This window comes from Triturus cristatus, chromosome 1_1, assembly GCF_964204655.1.
Source record: "Triturus cristatus chromosome 1_1, aTriCri1.1, whole genome shotgun sequence".
Classification (NCBI taxonomy): domain Eukaryota; kingdom Metazoa; phylum Chordata; class Amphibia; order Caudata; family Salamandridae; genus Triturus; species Triturus cristatus.
In genome coordinates this window covers 122721686-122740235 of record NC_140579.1, presented here as the reverse complement: position 1 = coordinate 122740235, position 18550 = coordinate 122721686, and the positions used below count along the sequence as shown (strand labels likewise).

At 51.5% G+C, this 18550-nt stretch overlaps 1 protein-coding gene across 8 annotated transcripts in view; it reads right to left on the bottom strand.

Annotated features, from left to right (window-relative positions):
• The window catches only part of EPS8L3 (EPS8 signaling adaptor L3), a 183522-nt gene extending 165297 nt beyond the window's left edge, over window positions 1–18225 (bottom strand). For 3 of the 8 annotated variants that reach the window (XM_085613938.1, XM_085613966.1, XM_085613984.1), the window contains exon 1: window positions 18017–18218. The gene's annotated coding sequence lies outside the window, so the exon portion shown is untranslated. Of the gene's footprint in view, window positions 1–7722; window positions 7986–18016 lie in introns of those variants that run through there. The other 5 variants (XM_085613920.1, XM_085613928.1, XM_085613957.1 and 2 more) reach the window with 2 other exon arrangements.
• Between the last annotated feature and the right edge of the window lie 325 nt (window positions 18226–18550).

Genomic DNA, 18550 nt, shown 5'->3' with positions numbered 1-18550 from the left:
TTTTATGTGATATCTCTTTTTCTTTCAGCTTCTTGTGTTCTCTGTCTGCTCAGCACCTGCCCTCTCTCCGCCTCGACTGCCCCCACCCTCTTCTCTTTAATTTAGAATTGAGTGCACTTACACAATCTCTGCTGCGTTAACTGTGATGAGTTGGCCTCATATACTTTTAGCAGCAGCTCGCTTTAGCTCAAGGGCAGTGACGTTTACACTTGCATGCGAGACAGCTGCAGGGATGGGACCCTGAGCAGCCCGGAGCCCACGGCCAGAAGAGACCTGTTCCAGAGGGTCTAAACTCTGCCTCTGCCATCCACGACTGTCTTGAAGAAGCGATGCCTTTGTAATCCTGTTGAGCGCAGAGTAGCAGCGACTTATTTTTTTTTTGCAGAGTTTTATATAGCGCGAACTTGACCCGAATCCAAGCGCTTTACATAGCACCAGTTACGTTAGGTTTTAGGTTCCTCAGTCTACCTTTCCAGGTGTTGGGTAGCAGCCGCAGTACGTGCAGGTAACAGCGGTGGGGCCGGGTAATGGGATTTCCAGAGACGATGCAGAGGGAAAGTTAAATGAATGATTAATTTTCCTGCTGCATGATCCCTCGAAATCCCCCCTTACACCACCCCACCGCTGTTACCCGCATGGACCGTAGCTGTTGGGTGGTCTCCATTTCACTGGGGTCGTATTTATATGCCTTATAAGGAAACTGAGCTACTTCAGGGTGCCTCATTTTCCTAAAATGTTTTAGAGAAACTAGAAATGATTCAATTCAGAATATGTACTATAAAAAATAAAAAATAAACCCATAAATGGTTTAAAGGCCTACGGAGTATATTCACAACAGAATGGCTGGGCGCGGTGTTACGCCACAATTTGTAACGCCTCGCTCTGACAGTCTGAAACACAGGGATGCACCGTATTTACAATAATACGGCACACTCCTGCTTTTCCACTTGCGCTGGCGCTACATTTAGCAGCCTAGCACCAACGCAGGTGCCCGCGCACCATAGTGCAGGAAATGATTGCTCATGTGCAGGAAGGCGTCCTTTACTCCACATAAACAGTCACTAATGGCGATTTGTAACTTCTATGTGTGCTGCCGAATGCAGCACATATAAAAGTTGCAACTCGTCATTGTTTAATGAATGTTTATGCAGTGGTGTAGCAAGGTCAGATGGTACCCGAGGTGGAAAATGCCTTGTCACCGGAGGAGCCATCGCCATCGTCGACAGGAACACCATCCGCATCACGACCAACACCGATGACACCCTCGCAACCGCCGAGCACCTGCACTTTCAGGTCCACATCAACCCCAAGACCACCCTCAGAGGCACCCTCATCTACAGACCCCCGGGACAACGCACACAATTCAGCGAAGACACCGCCGACTTCATCAGCCCGCACGCCCTCTGCTCCGCTGACTACATCCTCCTAGGGGACCTCAACTTCCACCTGGAGAACAACAACGACCGCAACACCACCACCCTGCTGGACAACCTCGCCAACCTGGGACTCAAGCAGCTGGTGACCACCCCCACCCACTATGCCGGACACACACTCGACCCCGTCTTCTCATCCAGCAAGGACATCGTCTTCAGCCACGCCACCGGACTCCACTGGACGGATCACAGCTGCGTCCACTTCAGCTTCGGAAGGACCACGACCCACCACCACCAGCAACAGGTTGCACGCAGGAGCTGGAACAAGATCACAGCCGACCAGCTCACGACCTCCCTGAACATGAACCCTCCCACCAGCACAACGAACCCAAGCCAGGCGGCCACCAACCTCACGAAGTGGATCAGCGACTGCGCAGACGAGCTCGCCCCCCTGAGGACCCCGCCTAGCAGACCCGGCAGCAAGAAAGCCCCATGGTTCACCGACGAACTCAAGAGCTCCAAGAAGAACTGCCGAGCCCTCGAGAGAACCTGGCGCAGAGACCCAACACCGGACAATATGACTGCCTTTAAGCTCGCCACCCGAAAACACCACCAACTGATCCACGCCACCAAGAAAACTGCATTCAAGGAACGACTGGACAACAACGCACACAACAGCAAGGAACTCTTCAACATCGTTAAAGAGCTCTCCAACCCCAACGCCGGAAACAACGACATCACCCCTTCGCAAGACCTCTGCAACTCCCTCGCCTCCTACTTCCACAACAAGATCGCGGACATACACAACAGCTTCAGCACTCAACCGACGAACGCCACGACCGAACCACCGCCCCCCACCACCACCCTCCGCACCTGGACTCCGATCAGCACCGAAGACACCGTCCGCACGATGAACTCCATCCACTCCGGATCTCCGACCGACCCCTGCCCTCACCACGTCTTCAACAAAGCCGACGCTGTCATCGCACCCCACCTGCGGGACATCATCAACACCTCCTTCGACACCGCCACCTTCCCGGAGAGCTGGAAACACGCCGAACTCAGCGCCCTACTCAAGAAGCCATCGGCCGACCCGACCGAGCTCAAGAACTACCGCCCCATCTCGCTGCTCCCGTTTCCTGCAAAAGTCATCGAGAAAACCGTCAACAAGCAGCTGGCCGCCTTCCTCGAGACGAACGGATCCCTCGACCCCTCGCAGTCTGGCTTCCGGGCCAACCACAGCACCGAGACCGCCCTGATCGCAGCCACCGATGACATCCGAGCGCTGCTCTACAACGGAGAAACAGCGGCCCTCATCCTCCTCGACCTCTCCGCGGCCTTCGACACTGTCTGCCACCGTACCCTAGTACAACGCCTCAGCAACGTCGGAGTCCAGGAGAAGGCACTGGAGTGGATCATCTCCTTCCTCGCCGGAAGGACACAGAGAGTCCGTCTCCCTCCGTTCAGATCTGAAGTCACTGAAGTCATCTGCGGCGTCCCTCAAGGCTCCTCGCTCAGTCCAACCCTCTTCAACGTCTACATGAGCCCCCTCGCAGACATCGCACGCCAGCACAACCTCAACATCATCTCATACGCCGACGACACCCAGCTGATCCTCTCCCTCACCAACGACCCCGCCACCGCCAGAGCCAACCTTCACGAAGGGATGAAAGAGGTAGCCGAATGGATGAAGAACAGCCGCCTGAAACTGAACTCGGACAAAACGGAAGTCCTCATCCTGGGATCCTCACCCGCCGCTTGGGACGACTCCTGGTGGCCCCCCGCCCTAGGCAGCGCACCCAAACCAACAGACCACGCTCGCAACCTGGGCTTCATCCTGGACTCCTCCCTCTCCATGACCAGACAAGTCAACGCCGTCTCCTCGTCGTGCTTCAACATCCTGCGCATGCTACGTAAGATCTTCCGGTGGATCCCCACCGAGACCAGGAAGACGGTCACCCAGGCCCTCGTCACCAGCCGTCTGGACTACGGCAACTCCCTCTACGCCGGAACCACCGCCAAACTCCAGAAGAGACTCTAGCGGATCCAGAACGCCTCAGCACGACTCATCCTGGACATCTCCCGTCGCAGCCACATCTCCGGACACCTGAGAGACCTGCACTGGCTCCCGGTCAACAAGAGAATCACCTTCCGTCTCCTCACCCACGCACACAAAGCCCTACACAACCAAGGCCCAGGATACCTCAACAGCCGCCTCAACTTCTACGCTCCCAAACGCCAGCTTCGATCGACCAGCCACGCCCTCGCCGCCGTCCCCCGCATCCGAAGAGCCACCACAGGGGGACGGTCCTTCTCCTACCTCGCCGCCAAGACATGGAACTCCCTCCCCACCCACCTCCGCCTGACCCAGGACCACCTCGCCTTCAGGAAGCAACTCAAGACCTGGCTGTTCGAGCAGTAGCGGACCCCCCTCCCCCAGCGCCTTGAGACCCTCTGGGTGAGTAGCGCGCTATATAAATGCGATGATTGATTGATTGATTGATTGCTTAACAAAATGGCAAAAATATATGTTTAAAAAACACATATTTTTGCCATTTTGTCACCCACCTCAGTGATGACACCCGGGGCGGCCCTCACCCACCGCACCCCACTTCCTATGCCACTGTGTTTATGTGCAGAAAAGAACACCTTCCGGTGCATGAGCAATCACTAAGGACGATTTGCTCTTTCTATGGGCGCTGCAGAATGTAGCACACATAAAAACAGCAAAAACGAGGAGAAATTAATAATTTCTCCTCATTGTGCCAGTTTAAGACCAGGTTTCCATGGTCTTATTTTTGGCACTGACCCATATTTACGCCAGCCTTGTAAATAAGGGTCAGCGTAAAAAAGCAACGGGTGTTGCGGCGGAACGCCTACTGCAACACCCATTACCTGCCCCTTTCACGATAAGTGCTGCATAAATGGGGACATTATTTACAAGGCAGAGTTAAGCCGCGTTAAGTGGCTTAACGCCTCCTTTTAAATAAGGCGAAGGGGTTATCGCCACAAGAATGCAAAAAAAGTGACGTTCTGGTGGCGATAACCCCTTGCCCCTATGATGTCCCCACATATAACATTAGTATTGATTCGCTGTTTATAGAGTGTACCACAAATCGAATATCAGAAAGAGTATTTATGACGCTGCCACCGAGGCATTCTTAGTGTGTCAATCTTTCTTAAGTTTCTGTCTGGAAATTATAAGTTTTAATAAATGCTTCTCAATGCAGTCGGCTAAGTTAAAACGAGTAAATCGAAAGAGTTGCAAATGTGAAAGAACGTTTGGGAATTCCGAGTCATATATGAACATGACACATGTTGCGTGGTTCACACAGCATTTCCTTTCATCGTGTTTTAGTTTTTAGGGCCACCCAGCCCCATGGCTCTGAATTCTCTGGCAGCCACCTTCTGCTAACAAAGCGCCTGATTCTGAAAGTACACTAACAACCAACATGTCCCTCGCTATACCTGGCGGAAGAACCAAAAGTCCTTGCACCACAGCTGCCACACATACGGACATACAGCACAAGGGTAGTAATAAAGATGACTGTAAGGAGGCCCCAAATCTCTCATTTTCCAGGCCCATGCAGGTAAGAATGGTGGAGCGGTGGGGCGGGGTGGGGGGAGACTTGACAGACAACGAGGGCAAAATTGTTCTTCATTTAATTATCCCTCTTCGTCGTCTGTCGAGTCCCCCCGCCACCCCTGCCCCCCACCTGCCAAACCGGTCTTACCTGCACAGGCTACTCCTGCAACTTTCCCTGCTTTCTTGTAGGATGGGGAATCAGTATTGAGGGTTAGACACTTCCCCTCGGTCATTGAGGGCGTGAGAGGCCCACATTAAGCAGTCAAGTTCTGGACCTCATTTTCTGATGCATGAATGGGTTTGGTATGAGGGTGAAGGTGTGACAATATGGAGAATCCACATTTGCCAGGGGTGATCACTGAGGAAAGAAATCCGACCCTCAGCTCTACGCAAAAGTATCAATATATAGGTTCCGTGTTTCTTGAGTCGAGGGGGAAGTGATGATCACGGATGGTTAGAGAATGGCAATCAATTTCTCATGTGTGAGAAAGTATTAAGATTCCACATTTCCTGGGAGAAAGAGATTAGTATTGTGGGTAAGAGTCCGTCACTCAGTTACCCAAAAGGGTGGCAGTCTTGAGATTAAATATTTCCTGGGTTTGAGCATTGAGGAGCATAGCTTGGCCCTCAGTTCTCAGGAATATCAGTGCTGAGGATTTGAGTGTCGCCCTCAGTTCCATCGGGGTGTTAGTATTGAGGGTTAGAGTCTGGCCCTTAGTTGCTAGTTGTTAGTATTGAGGGTTAGAGTCTGTCTCTCAGTTGGTCTGTGTTAGCATTGAGTGTTAGAGTCTGACCCTCAGTTGCTAGGTGTTAGTATTGAAGGTTAGAGTCTGGCCCTCAGTTGCTCTGTGCTAGCATTGAGTGTTAGAGTCTGTCCCTTAGTTGCTAGGTGTTAGTATTGAGGGTTAGAGTCTGTCCATCAGTTGCTAGGTGTTAGTATTGAAGGTTAGAGTCTGGCCCTCAGTTGCTCTGTGCTAGCACTGAGTGTTAGAGTCTGTCCCTTAGTTGCTAGGTGTTAGTATTGAGGGTTAGAGTCTGTCCATCAGTTGCTAGGTGTTAGTATTGAGGGTTAGAGTCTGGCCCTCAGTTGGTCTGTGTTACTATTGAGGGTTAGAGTCTGTCGCTAAGTTGCTAGGTGTTAGTATTGAGGGTTAGAGTCTGTTCCTCAGTTGCTAGGTGTTAGTCTTGAGGGTTAGAGTCTGGCCCTCAGTTGGTCTGTGTTACTATTGAGGGTTAGAGTCTGTTGCTAAGTTGCTAGGTGTTAGTATTGAGGGTTAGAGTCTGTCCCTCAGTTGCTAGGTGTTAGTATTGAGGGTTAGAGTCTGTCCCTCAGTTGCTAGGTGTTAGTATTGAGGGTTAGAGTCTGGCCCTCAGTTGGTCTGTGTTGCTATTGAGGGTTAGAGTCTGTCGCTAAGTTGCTAGGTGTTAGTATTGAGGGTTTGAGTCTGGCCCTCAGTTGGTCTGTGTTACTATTGAGGGTTAGAGTCTGTCCCTAAGTTGCTAGGTGTTAGTATTGAGGGTTAGAGTCTGTCCCTCAGATGCTAGGTGTTAGTCTTGAGGGTTAGAGTCTGGCCCTCAGTTGGTCTGTGTTACTATTGAGGGTTAGAGTCTGTTGCTAAGTTGCTAGGTGTTAGTATTGAGGGTTAGAGTCTGTCCCTCAGTTGCTAGGTGTTAGTATTGAGGGTTAGAGTCTGTCCCTCAGATGCTAGGTGTTAGTCTTGAGGGTTAGAGTCTGGCCCTCAGTTGGTCTGTGTTACTATTGAGGGTTAGAGTCTGTTGCTAAGTTGCTAGGTGTTAGTATTGAGGGTTAGAGTCTGTCCCTCAGTTGCTAGGTGTTAGTATTGAGGGTTAGAGTCTGTCCCTCAGATGCTAGGTGTTAGTCTTGAGGGTTAGAGTCTGGCCCTCAGTTGGTCTGTGTTACTATTGAGGGTTAGAGTCTGTTGCTAAGTTGCTAGGTGTTAGTATTGAGGGTTAGAGTCTGTCCCTCAGTTGCTAGGTGTTAGTCTTGAGGGTTAGAGTCTGACCCTCAGTTGCTAGGTGTTAGTCTTGAGGGTTAGAGTCTGGCCCTCAGTTGGTCTGTGTTACTATTGAGGGTTAGAGTCTGTTGCTAAGTTGCTAGGTGTTAGTATTGAGGGTTAGAGTCTGTCCCTCAGTTGCTAGGTGTTAGTATTGAGGGTTAGAGTCTGTCCCTCAGTTGCTAGGTGTTAGTATTGAGGGTTAGAGTCTGTCCCTCAGTTGTTGGGGTGTTAGTACTGAGAGTCGAGTCTGGCCGTCGGCAGCTGGTGCTCTTCCTGTTGAGGGTAAAGTATGGCCCAGTCCTCTGGGATGTTAGTATTGAGGGTTAGAATCTAGCCTGTCCCTCAGTTCCTAGATGTTGCTAGTGACGTTGGAGCCTGCCTGGCACTGAGTTTCCCCGGTGTTATATAAATGGAAGAATCTGCCTGCCTCCCTCACCCGACCTCGAGGGGTTACTAGTGATGGTAGAGTCGGTCTGACCTCAGTTCCCAGGGGTGTTACTACTGACGGCTGAGCCAGGGCGGTGGCCATTGATGCAGCAGGCGCGGTTGCAGCGGAGCCCAGAGCGGCACAATGAACCATGATCCGTGCTGTACGTTACCATCCCAGCAGCAGCTAATGGGCCCAGTGCTCTCGCTTGCGCAAGGAGCCAGGGCCACGGGAAAGAGCCCGTCGGGCCCTCTGCTCCCGGGGCTCAGGGTTAGTTAGTCAGCACTGAGGGCCCAGGGTCGGGGATGGTTTGCTCACCTCTGTCAGCCCTCCGGACGGTCTCAGTGTTGTCCTGCTCGGAGGAGGTTCCGTCTCCTCGATGCGCAGCCCATGGAGATGTGAACAGGGAAGCCAAGAGTGGAGGAGCCAAAGTCCACCAATGACGAACGCTTCTCCCCTCCTCGTGCCGCTCTCACCTGCCAGCCGCAGTGGACCGCTCCCTGCCAGCCCAGGCCTCGGGGGAGCCCGGAGGCATATCATCCATGCGTTCCAGGTGGTTTGGTCCTCGGCCCGGCATTTATGACCTTGCCTGTTATCTGCTGTTATTAGTGCTCGCCTGTCACGCCCTGCAGCCTTTGGTCGCTCCATGACGTAGACCCAGGAATGCAGAGATGGCGATTATTTTATTCCATTTATACATATAAGACATCGACTCTAGCAACATGAGCACCAGATTACATTACACACGTGCTTTTTAGGTCGAGCCTAGAGCAGCGCATGCGCTGATGCTTGCTCAACTTTTAGTAAGGGGGTTTTAAAAGTGCTACCCACAAGCTTTTCCTGGCCTAAAGTTTGCGTGCACGCGCGCGTGCACCTACGCCATCTGCCTTTCTTATCTCATTAAGCCGTCATGGCTCAATGCTTGTCAATTAGAGGCAATCACTGCTGCTTAGCCCTGGCCCAAAATTCAAACAAATGTCTGCCTTTCCATGTGTATGTGTTTTGGGATGTACCAAGTCATAAAGCAATCCCTTCCTCATTACACAGAATGCCTTTTGCAGCACACTGAAAACTCGGGAAAAACATTGGTACTTTCTAATTAAGGTTAATATTGGTGATCAGAGGCCCACCTGTGTCTGGCTCCCGCTGATCTGACTGTTCAGGCGCAGCAGAAAGTCCACGGTTCTTTTGGGGTGCAAAATGTGTACATTAAGATAGTGTTTCTTTCCAGTCACTTGCTGCTGCTGGCCTCACGGCTTGCTTTTCTCCGATAACCAACCGCATCACTAAACATTTCGACTCACGCTATTTCATGGCCTTGGTGGTAAGACCCAGCTGCTAGGTGCAAGCGTCTTTTGCCACCACATCATGAAAGTAGGTTTGTGTAGGTGGTAATATGTGGCAAGACTATCTCTGCTTATTTGTTTTATTGGTTTTGATGTGTTCTGTAGTTTTAATTTAGTTTATTTGTGCTGTATTATTGCTATGTTGTACTGTACTTGATAGTATGCGTTATTTTGTGATTGTTTTTTGCATTGTGTCCTGTTAGGATGTGTTGTTTTGTTTTTATTGATGTTATTTTGTTTTTATTTATGTTATTGTGTTCTGTTATATCACTGCTCCAGCTCTTTAACTACTTAGGACGCCTGTCAGCCCAAAACGACGCCTTAAATGATCACGATCATTGCTCAGTTACGCGCTACAGCCCAACACATCAGCACCAGTGGCCTTTCTCTGAAGACTTCAAGTGCCCTTGGAGCAACTGACAAGAGGAGTTTAGAATTTTTTCCAGCATAAAAATGCAATAAATGTCAATGGCACATAGAAGGGATGACGCGCCTCTTGGGGGCCACTTTCTAATATCTCACAGCAGATGGGCAATGCGATTTCAGCTAGCGCCAGCAACTGTGTGGGGGCAGAGAGCGCATGTAACAACAATCTCTGCAAATACACAGTTACTGCACTATATGTTGAACGTTCCTTTTGCTTATAGGCTGTCTCTAAACAGTTTACCATCAGAGGCCCAAATTATTAGACACTGAGCATCATGCAAACCAGTTTATGCATGTACAGTACGAAAAAAGGCAGGTGCAGCAGCACACAGACAACGCAAACTCGGCCTAAGCAAACAAGCTAGCATCAGAGAATAAAACTTGCAAAGAGCATTCACTCTGATGAAGCACACCTGGCAACCGACGAAACAAACAGAATTTAACTGAAGGGACCAAAGGATATGTTCAGCTTCCTTTATTTTCTTTTTGTTCTCACAAAACTCTGTACATTAAAGAAGGGTCTTTAAGCGATTGATTAGTTTGGGGTTCTCTGGAAAATCTATGGAGACCATCATCTTTAATTTTCTGTGATTTCTCCATGGTTTCTTCTCCTGTTTCACAATCTGGTCCAGTTTACTTTTTAGAAAGCATGCTGGCTTGCAGCCATCAGGCTGTTTATACGACTAGTCAAGGGATTGTTTTCTCCAGTAGGATTGTAACTCCTGCCCGCTGGTTCCTAAATGCTGTCCTCCTTGCTTGGGAGCAACTAAAGCCCCTCCCCCCACGTCAGGACGACGCGTATGTGGCCGGCAATGGCCGCGATCGAGGAGCCCGAGCCTGAGGAACTACAACGCCTTCCTCCCCACGGGTGCTAGATTATGTTAATCTTTGATTAATCTTGGGAAATTTGACCGCATCGTCCCAATGGATGTTTGCCTTCACAGCTGAAAGCTGGAAAAACAAGCATTGGCATAGCCAATAGGTCTCGCCTTTGGGACCTTTTAAGTGTTTAGCCATGCAGCACTTGTTGTTGTTGCACCAAGAATATTGTGCTGGATAACTAAACAATTATAAGGTCCCAAAGGCGGGACCTATTGGCTATGCCAATGCTTGTTTAGGATCTGGGCGAGTCAGCGATTTGCCTAGAATCACAGGATGTTGAGCCAGGTCAGGATTCGATGCTGATTCTCTAGATCCAAGGCACTGGCTTTTTAGCCACATCTCCTACTCAAGTGAGAACTTCCTTTTAACATTAGGGGCTGGATACAGTAAGGGTGCACTGTCCCTGTTTGCGCCTCAATGACCTTTGACTAGGTACATTGGGTGCAAACCATGGACTTAAGTGGGGTGAAGAAAGTGGAAGGGGATTTGAAAAAGGACATGGCCTAAGAATTGTTAACACAAATAATTTTCAAGAGATGTGGCTTATATAATTAAGGGCATGGATTAAAAGATGTACACTAAAATTCTTTGCTTCCCAAAGCATGCCACCGACCAGTATTATGATGCCTCTCTGAGCTTTCTGAAAACAAGAGACTGTGAATTAGACATTTTCTTTTACTTTTGCCCTATCAATATTTTGAAAGATTGGTATGTCCTGTACATACTTTTGCCCAGGATTGGATGAGCATGTACTCTGAACACTTTTATGGCCCATTGACAGGCAGTGTGAGAAAACTCACCCTCCTTTAGTCTCTGCTCATAAAACAAAGCTCCTCATAAGCCTCCACCTACAACCTGAACTTACATAGACATTACTAGGCCTGGCTTTGTAATCATGGGGGTGATGATGAGTGTTTGATAGAGCCCAGGCAAGGGCCTCATTGTGCAGAGAAAGGATATCCTGTCACAAGCCCCGCAGAGATTGGCAAAGAAATAGGAAAAGGATTAAGATATGACGCAAAACAGCAACTAGAGTACAGAAATGTAGAATGCCCCGAGGAAGCGTTGGCATGCTCTTAAGGTCTCATCTATGCCAAAGGGAATTGCCCCATCCAATCCCAAGGATATATACCGTAGAGGTATGACGCTATGATGCTGTGCCCCAGCTGTGTTAGGAATAAAGATCCAGGTGTGGGAACTACAAAGTGGGCACCTGAAGAACCTAATGGCTTCTGTGTATGTGGGCTTTGCTGTGTTTGCAGGTTGAGTAGAAATAAGACAAAGAGGTTCAGTTATAATACTGGCAAGAGCCATGTTATAAATGGCTTTATTAATTGCACCACGTGTACTGTATATGTCTTGGTATGTGACTGTGGAAAGATGTATTTTGGTAGCAGCCCATTGAAATGACAAATACAGGAGCATGTAAGAGAAATTAAAATATGCAATGAAAGCTATCCAGGAGCTATCAGTATTAAAGATCATCATTCTGGCACTTAACAAGTATGGTTTCATGCTTCGGAGCGTGTAAAGAACAGTGCACGGGGGGTGATAGGGAGATGTCACTCAAACAGATAAAAGCACAATGGATATGTAAACTTGAGGCAGTAAAAAATGGTCTCAATACAAATAGCAAATTACATCATTGATCATGATTCGATTAAAATTTCCCTTTCGTGTTGCTTATTATTTCTGATTTATATCCGAGATTACTCTCTTGAGTCTGTTATACATTATGTTTTATTTTTACTCTTTGTGAAGTGCTCGGAACACTCTTAATGGCATCACCAGGACTGTACATTTTCAGTATGATGATTCCAATGTTGAGAATGTTTTGTCTGGTTTACATTTGAATGAGTGTTTTGCTTGATTACAGTGTGTTGGAAAACTAGTTAGTTGTGTGGCCTGCACAAGTAATGGGTCTACATTTGTCCTTCACTGGGAGCCAAACACCCCATTGTAGTGCTTGACTCTCATTGGGTAGCGTTGCAGAGCATTCCAAGGCCTACTCAAGGGAGGTGGTGTGGGCTAGTAATTACTATTCACAGATGCACAATAATATCACTCAATATATGACTTTCCAGTCTGTGCTTTGTTTTAGAACAAAGAGAAGTACATTTATTACACATACACTATTCAATACTATGCAACAATTTACAAATATACATAAGCTGATGGAAATACCTCTTGATGACGTTGCGTAAACATTCCCACCCTTCCCACAGGAGGGGGCTCTAGAAAAGCCACTCACATGTATAAACATTATCTTGTCCCTAAATGCCAAGGGTTGACCATAACTTGGAGTGAGGACGCTCACCACTGGCACCAAGCGAACGGCTGCGCACTGCATTATTTCAACAAGTATTTCATTATGGGAACACATGCTATAGTGAGTGAGTGAGTAAGTGAAAGATTTATAAAGCGCAATCATTGCCGAGGCGTCTTGGCACTAGTTACATATATAACCTTGACAGAGATCACCTTATCCTGACAAAGTATACAAACTTTAATCACAGTGGCTAACAGTCTTGTTATTCAACTAAAGCATTAGAAAGAACACATGTCTAAGCCTGTCTGGGAATGTAGTGTTAACAAGAACAACACAATTCAATCACAGCCCCTAAAGCCCATCACATTTATAATTACATGACTATGCAATTATAATCAGGCACCCATAAAGGATGCTAGCAACATGTACTCAAAATTCACAGTCAGCATAGCATTCTGCATGTTAAACATTTATATTAGGTACCCATTAAAAATGCTAACAACATATACTCAAATCTCCTATTTAGCATAACATACTGCAAGAGGCAACATTAGGGTAAAATCATACCTGTGTAATTGCCATTTTAAATTGCAACAAATGATGGACGGATTGCTGAATGATTCAAACATTCTTCCCCAGTCGAGAGATCTGGGTTAAATCCATTGTTCTTTTGCCCACTACGCCACCCCAGTTTGGACCCAGCCGTATGCAAATCAGTCTTGACCCTGTGCCTCATGGGAACTGTCCAGAGCCAACTCCCAAGCCAGGTACTCCCTGGACCGTAAAAAAGCATCCTAGGACCGGTTTCAGGGAATCTTTGCTAATACACCTCCGTTCCAGCCTGATGAGTATCTGCTTATGCAGTGACGACACAAGCGCCCACCTCTGGTAAAGCACCTGAATCCTTAGCGTAAAGTTTATTGAGGAAACAAGTATCAACAATCATGTGACAAAGGTAGTCGATATGGTATCAGAATAAACAATAGGTCAATAATATCATTAAACACCTCCGGGCAGATTTACAAGCCCCTTGCGTCACTTTTGCGTCACTTTTCCCGTGTTAAAAGTGACGCAAAAGTGGCGCAAGGGGCTTGGAAATCTGCCCCCTTATCCCTAACCTGTTGAACTCACACTACTTCAGAAGCGATACATTCACTCAGCTCCGCTAATCCGCCTCAACCCTGGCCTACTGAGAGCCCCACTCGTCCAATACTCAGCCCTGCACAGCTCTGCGAATGCGCCTCAACCCTGGCCTATTGAGAGCCCCACTCGTCCAATACTGAGCCCTGCACAGCTCTGCGAATGCACCACAACCCTGGCCTACTGAGAGCCCCCCTTGTCCAATACTGAGCCCTGCACAGCTCTGCGAATGCGCCTCAACCCTGGCCTACTGAGAGCCCCACTCGTCCAATACTGAGCCCTGCACAGCTCTGCGAATGCGCCACAACCCTGGCCTACTGAGAGCCCCACTCGTCCAATACTGACCCCTGCACAGCTCTGCGAATGAGCCTCAACCCTGGCCTACTGAGAGCCCCACTCGTCCAATACTGAGCCCTGCACAGCTCTGCGAATGCGCCACAACCCTGGCCCACTGAGAGCCCCACTCGTCCAAAACTGAGCCCTGCACAACTCTGCGAATGAGCCTCAACCCTGGCCTACTGAGAGCCCCACTCGTCCAATACTGAGCCCTGCACAGCTCTGCGAATGCGCCACAACCCTGGCCTACTGAGAGCCCCACTCGTCCAATACTGAGCCCTGCACAGCTCTGCGAATGCGCCTCAGCCCTGGCCTACTGAGAGCCCCACTCGTCCAAAACTGAGCCCTGCACAGCTCTGCGAATGAGCCTCAACCCTGGCCTACAGAGAGCCCCACTCATCCAATACTGAGCCCTGCCCAGCTCTGCGAATGCGCCACAACCCTGGCCCTCTGAGAGCCCCACTCGTCCAATACTGACCCCTGCACAGCTCTGCGAATGAGCCTCAACCCTGGCCTACTGAGAGCCCCACTCGTCCAATACTGACCCCTGCACAGCTCTGCGAATGCGCCTCAGCCCTGGCCTACTGAGAGCCCCACTCGTCCAATACTGAGCCCTGCACAGCTCTGCGAATGCGCCACAACCCTGGCCTACTGAGAGCCCCACTCGTCCAATACTGAGCCCTGCACAGCTCTGCGAATGCGCCTCAGCCCTGGCCTACTGAGAGCCCCACTCGTCCAAAACTGAGCCCTGCACAGCTCTGCGAATGAGCCTCAACCCTGGCCTACAGAGAGCCCCACTCGTCCAATACTGAGCCCTGCCCAGCTCTGCGAATGCGCCACAACCCTGGCCTACTGAGAGCCCCACTCGTCCAAAACTGAGCCCTGCACAGCTCTGCGAATGAGCCTCAACCCTGGCCTACTGAGAGCCCCACTCGTCCAATACTGACCCCTGCACAGCTCTGCGAATGCGCCTCAGCCCTGGCCTACTGAGAGCCCCACTCGTCCAATACTTAGCCCTGCACAGCTCTGCGAATGCGCCACAACCCTGGCCCACTGAGAGCCCCACTCGTCCAATACTGAGCCCTGCACAGCTCTGCGAATGCGCCTCAACCCTGGCCCACTGAGAGCCCCACTCGTCCAATACTGAGCCCTGCACAGCTCTGCGAATGCGCCTCAGCCCTGGCCTACTGAGAGCCCCACTCGTCCAAAACTGAGCCCTGCCCAGCTCTGCGAATGAGCCTCAACCCTGGCCTACTGAGAGTCCGACTCGTCCAATACTGAGCCCTGCACAGCTCTGCGAATGCGCCTCAACCCTGGCCTACTGAGAGCCCCACTCGTCCAATACTGAGCCCTGCACAGCTCCTCGAATGCACCACAACCCTGGCCTACTGAGAGCCCCCCTTGTCCAATACTGAGCCCTGCACAGCTCTGCGAATGCGCGTCAACCCTGGCCTACTGAGAGCCCCACTCGTCCAATACTGAGCCCTGCACAGCTCTGCGAATGCGCCACAACCCTGGCCTACTGAGAGCCCCACTCGTCCAATACTGACCCCTGCACAGCTCTGCGAATGAGCCTCAACCCTGGCCTACTGAGAGCCCCACTCGTCCAATACTGAGCCCTGCACAGCTCTGCGAATGCCCCACAACCCTGGCCTACTGAGAGCCCCACTCGTCCAATACTGAGCCCTGCACAGCTCTGCGAATGCGCCTCAGCCCTGGCCTACTGAGAGCCCCACTCGTCCAAAACTGAGCCCTGCACAGCTCTGCGAATGAGCCTCAACCCTGGCCTACAGAGAGCCCCACTCGTCCAATACTGAGCCCTGCCCAGCTCTGCGAATGCGCCACAACCCTGGCCCTCAGAGAGCCCCACTCGTCCAATACTGAGCCCTGCACAGCTCTGCGAATGCACCACAACCCTGGCCCACTGAGAGCCCCACTCGTCCAATACTGACCCCTGCACAGCTCTGCGAATGAGCCTCAACCCTGGCCTACTGAGAGCCCCACTCGTCCAAAACTGAGCCCTGCACAGCTCAGCGAATGAGCCTCAACCCTGGCCTACTGAGAGCCCCACTCGTCCAATACTGACCCCTGCACAGCTCTGCGAATGCGCCTCAGCCCTGGCCTACTGAGAGCCCCACTAGTCCAATACTGAGCCCTGCACAGCTCTGCGAATGCGCCACAACCCTGGCCCACTGAGAGCCCCACTCGTCCAATACTGAGCCCTGCACAGCTCTGCGAATGCGCCTCAACCCTGGCCCACTGAGAGCCCCACTCGTCCAATACTGAGCCCTGCACAGCTCTGCTAATGCGCCTCAGCCCTGGCCTACTGAGAGCCCCACTCGTCCTATACTGAGCCCTGCACAGCTCTGCGCATGCACCACAACCCTGGCCTACTGAGAGCCCCACTCGTCCAAAACTGAGCCCTGCCCAGCTCTGCGAATGAGCCTCAACCCTGGCCTACTGAGAGTCCGACTCGTCCAATACTGAGCCCTGCACAGCTCTGCGAATGCGCCTCAGCCCTGGCCTACTGAGAGCCCCACTCGTCCAAAACTGAGCCCTGCCCAGCTCTGCGAATGAGCCTCAACCCTGGCCTACTGAGAGTCCGACTCGTCCAATACTGAGCCCTGCACAGCTCTGCGAATGCGCCACAACCCTGGCCTACTGAGAGCCCCACTCGTCCAATACTGACCCCTGCACAGCTCTGCGAATGCGCCACAACCCTGGCCTACTGAGAGCCCCACTCGTCCAATACTGAGCCCTGCACAGCTCTGCGAATGAGCCTCAACCCTGGCCTACTGAGAGCCCCACTCGTCCAATACTGAGCCCTGCACAGCTCTGCGAATGCGCCACAACCCTGGCCTACTGAGAGCCCCACTTGTCCAATACTGAGCCCTGCACAGCTCTGCGAATGAGCCTCAACCCTGGCCTACTGAGAGCCCCACTCGTCCAATACTGAGCCCTGCACAGCTCTGCGAATGCGCCTCAGCCCTGGCCTACTGAGAGCCCCACTCGTCCAAAACTGAGCCCTGCCCAGCTCTGCGAATGAGCCTCAACCCTGGCCTACTGAGAGCCCCACTCGTCCAATACTGACCCCTGCACAGCTCTGCGAATGCACCTCAACCTGGGGCTGCTGGAGTCATACACACTGCAGGATTCACACTCGTGGAACTCTGTCAGAGCGCCTCAACCCTGGCCCACTGAGAGCCATTGTCCAATACTGAGCCCTGCACAGCTCTGCGAATGCGCCTCAACCCATGCCTACTGAGAGCCCCACTCGTCCAATACTGACCCCTGCACAGCTCTGCGAATGCGCCTCAACCTGGGGCTGCTGGAGTCATACACACTGCAGGATTCATACTTGTGGAACTCTGTCAGAGCGCCTCAACCCTGGCCCACTGAGAGCCTCACTCGTCCAATACTGAGCCCTGCACAGCTCTGCGAATGTGCCTCAGCCCTGGCCTACTGAGAGCCCCACTCGTCCAATACTGACCCCTGCACAGCTCTACGAATGCGCCTCAACCTGGGGCTGCTGGAGTCATACACACTGCAGGATTCACACTTGTGGAACTCTGTCAGAGCGCCTCAACCCTGGCCCACTGAGAGCCCCACTCGTCCAATACTGAGCCCTGCACAGCTCTGCGAATGCACCTCAGCCCTGGCCTACTGAGAGCCACACTCGTCCAATACTGAGCCCTGCACAGCTCTGCGAATGCGCCTCAACCCTGGCCCACTGAGAGTCCCACTCGTCCAATACTGAGCCCTGCACAGCTCTGCGAATGCGCCTCAACCCTGGCCCACTGAGAGCCCCACTCGTCCAATACTGAGCCCTGCACAGCTCTGCGAATGCGCCTCAACCCTGGCCCACTGAGAGCCCCAGTCGTCCAATACTGAGCCCTGCACAGCTCTGCGAATGCGCCTCAACCCTGGCCCTCTGAGAGCCCCACTCGTCCAACACTGAGCCCTGCACAGCTCTGCGAATGCGCCTCAACCCTGGCCTACTGAGAGCCCCACTCGTCCAATACTGAGCCCTGCACAGCTCTGCGAATGCGCCACAACCCTGGCCCACTGAGAGCCCCACTCGTCCAATACTGAGCCCTGCACAGCTCTGCGAATGCGCCTCCCTCCTGGAACTCTGTCCGAGCGCCTCAATCCTGCGCAATCGGCAGCACATTCAACGCAAACGTGTTCGACACACCATCCTGGCCCTACCCACCTCCAAGTACCTTGCTCCCTTAACGCCACTTCCGCTTTCCCTGTGCTGTGCCCCACGCTGGGCTCTTCTAATTCACCTCAGTCTTTACCAGCGACCCCATTGCCACGGCCTGCAGCGTCTGTGCTTTTCAGCCAGTGATATCAATGCATCATCCATAAACCACGCCGCGCTGCAGCCACTGAGGTGAAGCGCGAGGCACTTCAGACTTTGATCCGGGCATCACGAGGGAGGCGGAGAGAGCGCCAGAGAGGCGGGAGACATCACTTAACATGGACCCGAAGGGACTGAGGACAAAACACAGGATAGAAGCAAGGGGACTAGCACACTCCATGACCATTGATTCTGCCCACTTTATGGTAGCGTCCAGAGATATTAGGACAAACTGGTTACATGAACAACAGCAAACTACTCTGAATGAACAGGGTGCAGTAAACCATTGGGAGGTCCTTCAGAAAGATACAATATTGTGACCAAGCTAGGGAGAAGTCACCAAGAACAGCAAGAACAAAACCTATGGAAATACACAAACATGAC